This window comes from Sphaerodactylus townsendi, linkage group LG02, assembly GCF_021028975.2.
Source record: "Sphaerodactylus townsendi isolate TG3544 linkage group LG02, MPM_Stown_v2.3, whole genome shotgun sequence".
Classification (NCBI taxonomy): domain Eukaryota; kingdom Metazoa; phylum Chordata; class Lepidosauria; order Squamata; family Sphaerodactylidae; genus Sphaerodactylus; species Sphaerodactylus townsendi.
The window spans coordinates 9562512-9571184 of record NC_059426.1 but is presented as its reverse complement, the minus strand read 5'-3'; the positions used below and the strand labels follow the sequence as shown (position 1 = coordinate 9571184).

At 45.9% G+C, this 8673-nt stretch overlaps 1 long non-coding RNA gene across 1 annotated transcript in view; it reads left to right on the top strand.

Moving 5' to 3' along the window:
• LOC125427203 overlaps positions 1–6981 on the top strand; it is a 7824-nt gene extending 843 nt beyond the window's left edge. Inside the window, exons 2-4 of the long non-coding RNA XR_007243652.1 lie at positions 89–229; positions 6165–6249; positions 6963–6981. This is a non-coding gene — a long non-coding RNA (uncharacterized LOC125427203). The remainder of the gene's footprint in view (positions 1–88; positions 230–6164; positions 6250–6962) is intronic.
• Positions 6982–8673: the final 1692 nt, after the last annotated feature.

Sequence of the window (8673 nt, the reverse complement as noted above, 5' to 3'; positions counted from 1 at the left end):
GCTGGACTAGATGGACTCTGGTCTGATCCAGCAGGCTAGTTCTTATGTTCTTATGTTCTTATGTTTATTTTTTTGTCTCTCTGTACAGAATATGTCCAGGCCTGCAGATTCCTCAGCTGAGGTGTTGCTGGAAAAAAAGGGCTGCGCTGCAGTTATAACCTTGAACCGGCCAAAGGTTCTCAACGTGTTGAATGTTTCCATGATTCGTCAGATATATCCTCAGCTAAAGGTTGGTGGTTTCGTTCCAGTGATGCGGAGCTGTCAAAGACAGGGGCTTCCAACACACCACGTCCTTGCAAGGGTGATTTGATTCCCCTGTCCCCAAACCTGGGACCCTGGAATGAATCTCTTTTGCACAGGTAGACCAAAACCAGGTTTGAACTTTCACACATGCAGCAGAACACTCCAAATCCAAAACCTTTATTAGGCATAAAACCGGTGTGTGTCATGAATTCCAAATACAGTAGAAAGATCATTATTGCACAACTTGCAGTACACAGAGTAAAAATGTAGCAACAGCTTCAGAGATTTCAGCATTAGAGTTATTTAGAAGCTTAGCCATTCTTACCTTATCAGAAAGGAGCATAAATCCTGTTGGTAGTACAGTTCTCAAATCAGTAGAACACACCAATAAAAGCGACACGCCTTACTGAAAAGATCAAAGAAAAAGTATAGGCTTAAACAGACTTGCCAGGGCTGAAGCTGAGAGTATGTGACTGACCCAAGATCACCCAACAAGCTTCCAGAAGCAGAGTGAGGATTTGAATCTGGGTTTCCTAAATACTAGTCTGACACCTTAACCACAACACTGTACTGATTCTCTGCAACATCTTCAAAACATCATAAATAGCAAAACAACAGATAGGAGACACAGGAAGATGGTTCATGGCTCATTACTGGTCCTGATGGTGTTATTGGATCATGTTTGAGCCCTTCGGGGATAGGGCGGTATAAAAGTCCAAAGAATAAATAAATAAATAAATGTTTGGAGAAACTTGTGCCCAATAGGCTAACTTTACTGGAAACTGGACCACTGACCCACTGACCAGTATAAGTCAACCAAGAATGAAATCGATTCGATTTCGAATACCTTTAATGGCATATAAATTGTTTAAAATTAGCTTAGCAAGATAATAACAGCCTTTACAACTTTACAATTTCTGACGAGTTAAAATTACACCATTTAAAAATTTAGCCACCGCTTCCAACAGCTCGTAGTTGTGGCTGTTTAAAAGATATATAACCTTCTGTTTATCTGTAATGCCTTCCCTTCCATGCAGGAAGGGGATTATGTGCTTCTTCCTACCTATCTCATAAAGGGGACAATCCAACAGCATATGAGATACTGTTTCCACAGAACCCATGCCACACGGGCATTTCCTTTCTTTATGTGGGATTCCAAGGTGGCGTCCAAGGCTAAAGAATGAAATCCAAAAGATGTTTCTTCAACAGTGTGGGGATCAGTGCTCCTGGTAGTTGGAGATTATCCCTATTCGTAGTTAGCAGAGCGGCACAGGTGGCTAGAACACAGCAGAAGCCTTACCTGCGATAGCGTGTGATAGCGATGCGAGTGATGGATCCCAATGTGCGGCAAGCTTACACAAAAGAAAGTCGGAGTCAGTTGTAGTTTCTAATCTAATAAAAAGAGTATTTATTAGTGAACTCCATTCTGGATAGAAAGGTAGGTAGATAGAGTCACTATGCTATCCTAATCTAGCTGGATGGAGATGGATGCGTGGAGCATCCATCCTCTCTCTATGCATGGTAGGAAGAAGAATGGAGAAGGGGTCGAGGAAGTAGCCGGAAGGAAGGAAGTCCCTGAGAGTTTCAGTCTAACATCAAAGGGATAGAACCAGCATGATAGAGTAAAGGTGTCAAATCCCTAGGTCCCTATCTAGCCACTGGCTCTCTAGTAAACCCCCCTCTGTAGGTTGAGGCAGGAAACAGCGTAACAGTGTAAAGTCCTTCACTTCCAACAAACAGGAGCAAGATTCCCCCCTCCCCTCCAAATTCATACTGGGTGACCTTGGGCTAGTCACAGTTCTCTCAGAACTCTCTCAGCCCCACCTACCTACATATAAGGTGTCTGTTGTGGGGAGAGGAAGGGAAAGGAATTTTTAAGCCGTCTTGCGTCTCCTTACAGGAGAGAAAGGTGGGGTATAAATCCAAACTCTTCCTCTTCTTCATCCTCTTCGTCTTGTTCCTCTTCTTGTTCTTCTTTCATTGCGGGTGGTCTTGAAGGTACTGTAGCTCCAAGCTCTTTCAGCTCGAGTTCGGAACTGTGCCTCGGAACCAACTTGGAGGGAGTGGAGAGATTTCATCCCTTCATATGTTGCCGATGCTTAATTCCATCAGTTACCTTGCTGCTATATTCTGAACCAGCTGGGATTTCTGATCAGTTTTAAAGGAGAAACCCAAATACCTAGCACTGCTGTTAGCAAAATTGGATGCAGAGGCGTAGCTAGGGAAAATGGAGCCCAGTGCAAAATCTGAGTTTTGCTGCCCCCTGCATGTTCGTTTGTGTTTTTGGTATTTTTAGTGTTTTTTCAGTTTTTGGCCTGCAGCTCCCATTGGAAACAACTTTGGACCCCCATAACTTTGGACCCCCGAACCAAACCTCACCTAACCTGGGTGATATCATCAGGAGAGTCCCCCCAAACCCCCCTGAAATTTTGGTGCTGCTAGCCTAAAATCTGTCCCCCCTGCGGGCCAAAAACTGAAAAACACTAAAAAATAAAAAAACTGCAATTTTTGCTGCCCCTCTTCCCGGCATGAGCCCGGTGCGACGTGCACCCCCCATTCCCCTTGTAGCTACGCCTCTGGTTGAATGTTATCAGGGTGTGGATAACTGGGGCAGGGCCATGGGTTGTAGCTCCTATTCCAGTCTACATTTGTGAAAGACACTTCCTATCACCGACCACATGTAGGCATCTAAAATTGGGGCTGAATTCATTGATGACTTGGACTGTTACCTTGATCCTTTTGGGGAGTGCGGCCCCATGAAGTAGAGGTTGGACATCGTCTTATCTGTCATGTGGACCACCCGCCAACAGTACCACCACCTTGCCTGGACTTGAGTGGAATTTATTAGTCTGCAGGCAGCACGCTACCGACTGGAAGAGGCTGCTTATTGTGTCCAGCGGTTCACCTGATGTTGATGACAAAAAGAGAAACAGAGCTAGGGTTGGCTGTTGTGGTTTTTCCGGGCCGTGGTCTGATAGAGTTAGGGTTCTTTGGCATGTTGGGGGCATCTCATTCTGAATCTCGTGACTTCCCCAACACTCCCGAGTAGGCGTTAAAAGGCAGCAGAGGCAAGAGGGAGCCTTCAGAAACTTATTGTAACGAACCAGTAAAGTCCAGTCAAAAGCAACCGTGTTAAGTTCTTTATTGCCCTGCCTTCTTCCTTTAGCCTTGGACGCCACCTTGGAATCCCGCATAAAGAAAGGAAATGCCCGTGTGGCATGGGTTCTGTGGAAACAGTATCTCATATGCTGTTGAATTGTCCTTTTTATGAGATAGGTAGGAAGAAGCACATAATCCCCTTCCTGCATGGAAGTGAAGGCATTACAGATAAACAGAAGGTTATATATCTTTTAAACAGCCACAACTACGAGCTGTTGGAAGCGGTGGCTAAATTTTTAAATGGTGTAATTTTAACTCGTCAGAAATTGTAAAGTTGTAAAGGCTGTTATTATCTTGCTAAGTTAATCTTAAACAATTTATATGCCATTAAAGGTATTCGAAATCGAATTAGAAGTTCTTTATTGAGCTAGCATTCTTAGGAACAGGCAATGCGAGAACTGACACCCACATCTCAAACATCCGCTTATACGGGGCATCAGACAGGCTCCCGCCAAAAGAATATAAACAAGAAAGGTTTCACACAGGCAAGCAAGCAAGTGAAAAGATAACCAAAACAGCAAATTCCCCTATCCGGGCGTTCAGCCAAAACCACCGGCGAGAACCTCTCCAAGGTCGAACTACAACTTTACACTTATAGCATAAATGGAGTCCAACAGCACCACCTACTGGAGAACTCATCCAGATACAAATGAGTCCCGAACAAATATGGGAATTATCATTGGACGATTATCAGCAATACTCGCTTTTTGCAAACTGATATGCTTTTTCTTGGGCTAGATATGCACCAAGACCCAGGCGGAGCATTCTACGACAAAGAAGGCCCGGCATGTTGAGTTCTGTGGTGAAGGAATGTACAACCCTATTACCATCTTTTTCTGAGACAGACCATATATCCCAACTGTCAGGACGGGGAGAAGAGGAGGTGGAAGAATGTGGGAGGCCGGCAGTTCAGACAGATTGAACCAGTACACTGCCTCAACCAAAAAACCCAGTGGAACATAAGAACAAGCCAGCTGGATCAGACCAGAGTCCATCTAGCCAAGCTCTCTGCTACTCGCAGTGGCCCACCAGGTGCCTTTGGGAGCTCACATGCAGGATGTGAAAGCAATGGCCTGCTGCGGCTGTTGCTGCCGATCACCTGGTCTGTTAAGGCATCTGCAATCTCAGATCAAAGAGGATCAAGATTGGTAGCCATAAATCGACTTCTCCTCCATAAATCTGTCCAAGCCCCTTTTAAAGCTATCCAGGTTAGTGGCCATCACCACCTCCTGTGGCAGCATATTCCAAACACCAATCACACGCTGCTTACAGGCCCTGTGGAACTGCTTAAGGTCCCACAGGGCCTTGGCGTCAGCTGACCAAGTTCCACCAGGCTGGGGCCAGGGTCAGCCTAACCTACCACAGGGTTGTCGTTTTGAGGATAAAATGGTGGAAAGGGAAATGATATAAGCCAGAGAGAGAAAGACAGGGTGTAAGTATTTAAAGGAAATTAACAGAAATGGCCCCAAGAAGGCTGTAGACAGATAATGTTCTTAACAACGATATGAGAGATTTTGCTCTACAGAAGCTCTTGTTAAAAAAAAAGTCATCTTGTTACTCGTGTGCTATACTGATGTGCTTGTTTGCTTTTTAATTCTACCTGGGTGTATGGGGCGCAGCATGAAGTCCTTTTACTTCTTTGTGTGCTTGGTTGTTGTCGTGTGGACAAATACTTAATTAGCAGAGTTAATGCAATAATGAGGCAGAGACCAGTTGCTTTACTGAAATAAAGTTTACTTACTACAGGGAAGGGAAACTTGGAAGAAAAACAATAAACATCTTTCTTACTAGCTAGCACCAACAGCCAGCTTGCTGCGTAGACTATTACATGGCTACGAAGCTATAGACTGAACTGACCACGTGCAGAGTGCAACACAAAGAAGCTATATCTAAAGCCTACGTGCAGACCTGCATGCAGCCCACCCAACCAATAGGTATCAATTACCTGGTCCCTGACTTCTGACCTCACTAACTAATTAGCATGCAACAGTTAACTCCTTCATTACTGGATTGTGTGACTGGCACTTGCCAAATCCCATCAGTTGTGTACCTTATTTATACCCTGCCTTTCTCCCCCTTGGGAATCCAAAATGGCTCCCATCATTCTCTTCTCCTCCATTTTACCCTCACAACAACTCTGCGAGGTAGGCCGGGCTGACTGGCGCACGGTCATCCAGCAAACTTCCATGGCATGAGCAGGTGTTTGAACCGTGGTCTCCCAGATCCCAATCTGACACTCCGACTGCTACACCCAGAGGTGGGATCCAGCAGGTTCTCACAGGTTCCCGAGAGTCGGTTACTAATTATTTGTGTGTGCCGAGAGGGGGTTACTAAGTGGTGATTTTGCCACATGATTTTTGCCTTAGTTACGCCCCTCCTCTCAGCAGTAGCGCGCAGAACTTGAAGCAGTCTAGCTGGAGGTGCACCGGCGTGCGTGGCAGCCTGTGCCTGCGTGCATTCGTTTCCCGCCCAAGGACCGGCGCAGCGGCTGCATCCTTGCCACAGCCCCGCCCAGGAATGCCCCGCCCCCGGAATGCCTGGCCCCGCCCCTGTTGTGCCCCGGCCAGCCCCATTGGCGCTACGCCACAGTTTGAATCCCACCACCGTGGGAACCTGTTACTAAAATTTTTTGATCCCACCACTGGCTACACCCCACCGGCTCTTTCATTTAACATTGCAAGAGTGACCCAGACCGAAAGGGAAGCGACAGCACATCTCCACAGCGTCTGATTTTTCTGACATAATTTCTTTTCCTTTTCCAGAAATGGGAGCAGGATCCTGAAATCTTTCTAATACTGATAAAGGGAACTGGAGGCAAGGCGTTCTGTGCCGGCGGGGATATCAGAGGTGAGAAATGTTCACGGATTTCATAAAATGCTTGGTAGCTGGGGAAGAAACGGCGTGCACTCTCCGGTTACAGCCTTTAAGCCATGACAACTCTTAGGTCCCCGTGCGTTCTCCCTTGCCATTCTGGGCCAAGCTGCCACTTTTGATGCATTCATTTGGTTCCCCTGGCAGTACCAGTACCACCTGGGAGTGCGAATTGAGCCTATAGAATAACAAGGACAGGCAACAGAAAGGCACTGGCGTAATGCCCATCGGCATAGCGGGTGCTGCCCAGGCATCACCTTGTGGGGTAATCAAAACACTGGGTTCGCTTTTGCATTTTATGGTTTTCATTTTACCCGCAGGGGCGCAGTTTTTATGGCCCTAAAACTCCAGCTGTCATCAGGAGTCTGTCCTGTGCTACCCCCCCCCCCAAGCTTCAGGAGGCCTTGGTTCAGGAGTCCTGATAGTTACGCTGAAATTTTTGGTGATGATATGTCTAAAAATGCACTCCCCGTATGCAATTCAATGTCCTGGTGCAAAAAAATTGGTTGTGGTGGAGTGGCTGCCCCGGGGCGATCCAATCCAGGTTTTGCCCAGAGCTACAGTTTGCCTCTTTACCTCTGCTGAAAGGACTTGTAGAAATCTCCGCACTTCCTCTTTCCCTCCTCCACCGTTTCTAAGCTGGCAAATGTTTTATCCCTAAGTTTGACTTCAGTTTTGTGGTTTGCTAGTCAATACAGAAGCCGAGAGCCGAGACAGGCTGACGCAAGATTTCTTCAGAGAAGAATACATCTTGAATAATGCTGTTGGTGTATGCCAAAACGTCTTGAGTGAAGTACTGAATAGCTGGATCTTAAAAGTGTGCATGGGGTCCGGAAGGAGGGAAAGATGGTGCCAACTTCTCATACTTAATCTGGTCACGAGGTTGAAGTGGTTCATGAAGGGGATGAAATTGAATTAATTGGTTCCTGTGGCTTCAACTCAACAGCGAGATACTTTTAGACCTTCAGATATTCATGAAATATGTACACGCTACACAGAGGCCCCTTCCTCACATGCAGAATAATGCACTTTCAATCCACTTTCAATGCACTTTGCAGCTGGATTTTACTGTGCAGGATAGCAAAATCCACTTTCAAGCAATAGTGGAAGTGTATTGTCGAAGGCTTTCACGGCCGGAATCACTGGGGTGCCATCTTCAGATGCCAGCCACAGATGCAGATGAAACGTCAGGAGGATCTGAAGATGCCAGCCACAGATGCAGGCGAAACATCAGGAGGATCTGAAGATGCCAGCCACAGATGCAGGCGAAACATCAGGAGGATCTGAAGATGCCAGCCACAGATGCAGGCGAAACGTCAGGAGGATCTGAAGATGCCAGCCACAGATGCAGGCGAAACGTCAGGAGGATCTGAAGATGCCAGCCACAGATGCAGGCGAAACGTCAGGAGGATCTGAAGATGCCAGCCACAGATGCAGGCGAAACCTCAGGAGGATCTGAAGATGCCAGCCACAGATGCTGGCTAAACTCAGAGGATCTAAGATGCCAGCCACAGATGCAGGCGTAAAACTCAGAGGTCTGAAGATGCCAGCCACAGATGCAGGCGAAACGTCAGGAGAGAATGCTTCTAGAACATGGTCATACAGCCCGGAAACCACACAGCATCCCAATAGTGAAAGTGGATTGAAAGTGTATTATTCTGCATGTGCAGAAGGGACCAGAGTGTTATATAGCAACTGGAGTGTCGGGTTAAGATCTGGGAGACCCAGTTTTGAATCTCCACTCCGGCATGGAAGCTTGCTGGGTGACCTTGGGCTGGTCATGTGCCCTCAGCCTAACCTACCTCGCAGAGTTGTTGTGGAGATAAAATAGAGCAAGAGAAAACATGGTAGTCATTTTGAGTCTCCTAATCGGGGAGATGAGTCAAAGTATGAATAAAGCAAATAAACCAAATATTCCAGGTCCAGTTTTCCTACCAGCAAATAACTGCCCTGTTTCTCTGTGGAAGGAAACCACTCTTATATACGTGTGGGTAAAAAAAAAAGTCTGTTTAATTTTCTAAGAAAAAACCTGGCAGAAGGGTTACAGGTAAAGGAAAGTAAAATAAAAGTTTTTGTTTCACACGCTTGTGTTCGCTATAACGGAATATAAATATCTGGGTGCCAACCGGTGTGTCATACTTTTTAGGGAGCTATGATTGGCTATGGTCCAAATGGTGTGGCAAATCTAGCGTACTACCTTGCAACAGTGCTTTTTATTTTTCTGTTGCAACGTACAAGTAAGGAACGCACCAGTTAAAATACAGAGACCAAAGGAAAAACTGAAAACCAATAATATAAATAACAACAGTGAATAATAACAAAACGTGACTTGATTTCTCTTTTTTAAACATTTTTTTAATTGTATCATTTGAATTTTACAGTTTATATTATTTTCCTTCT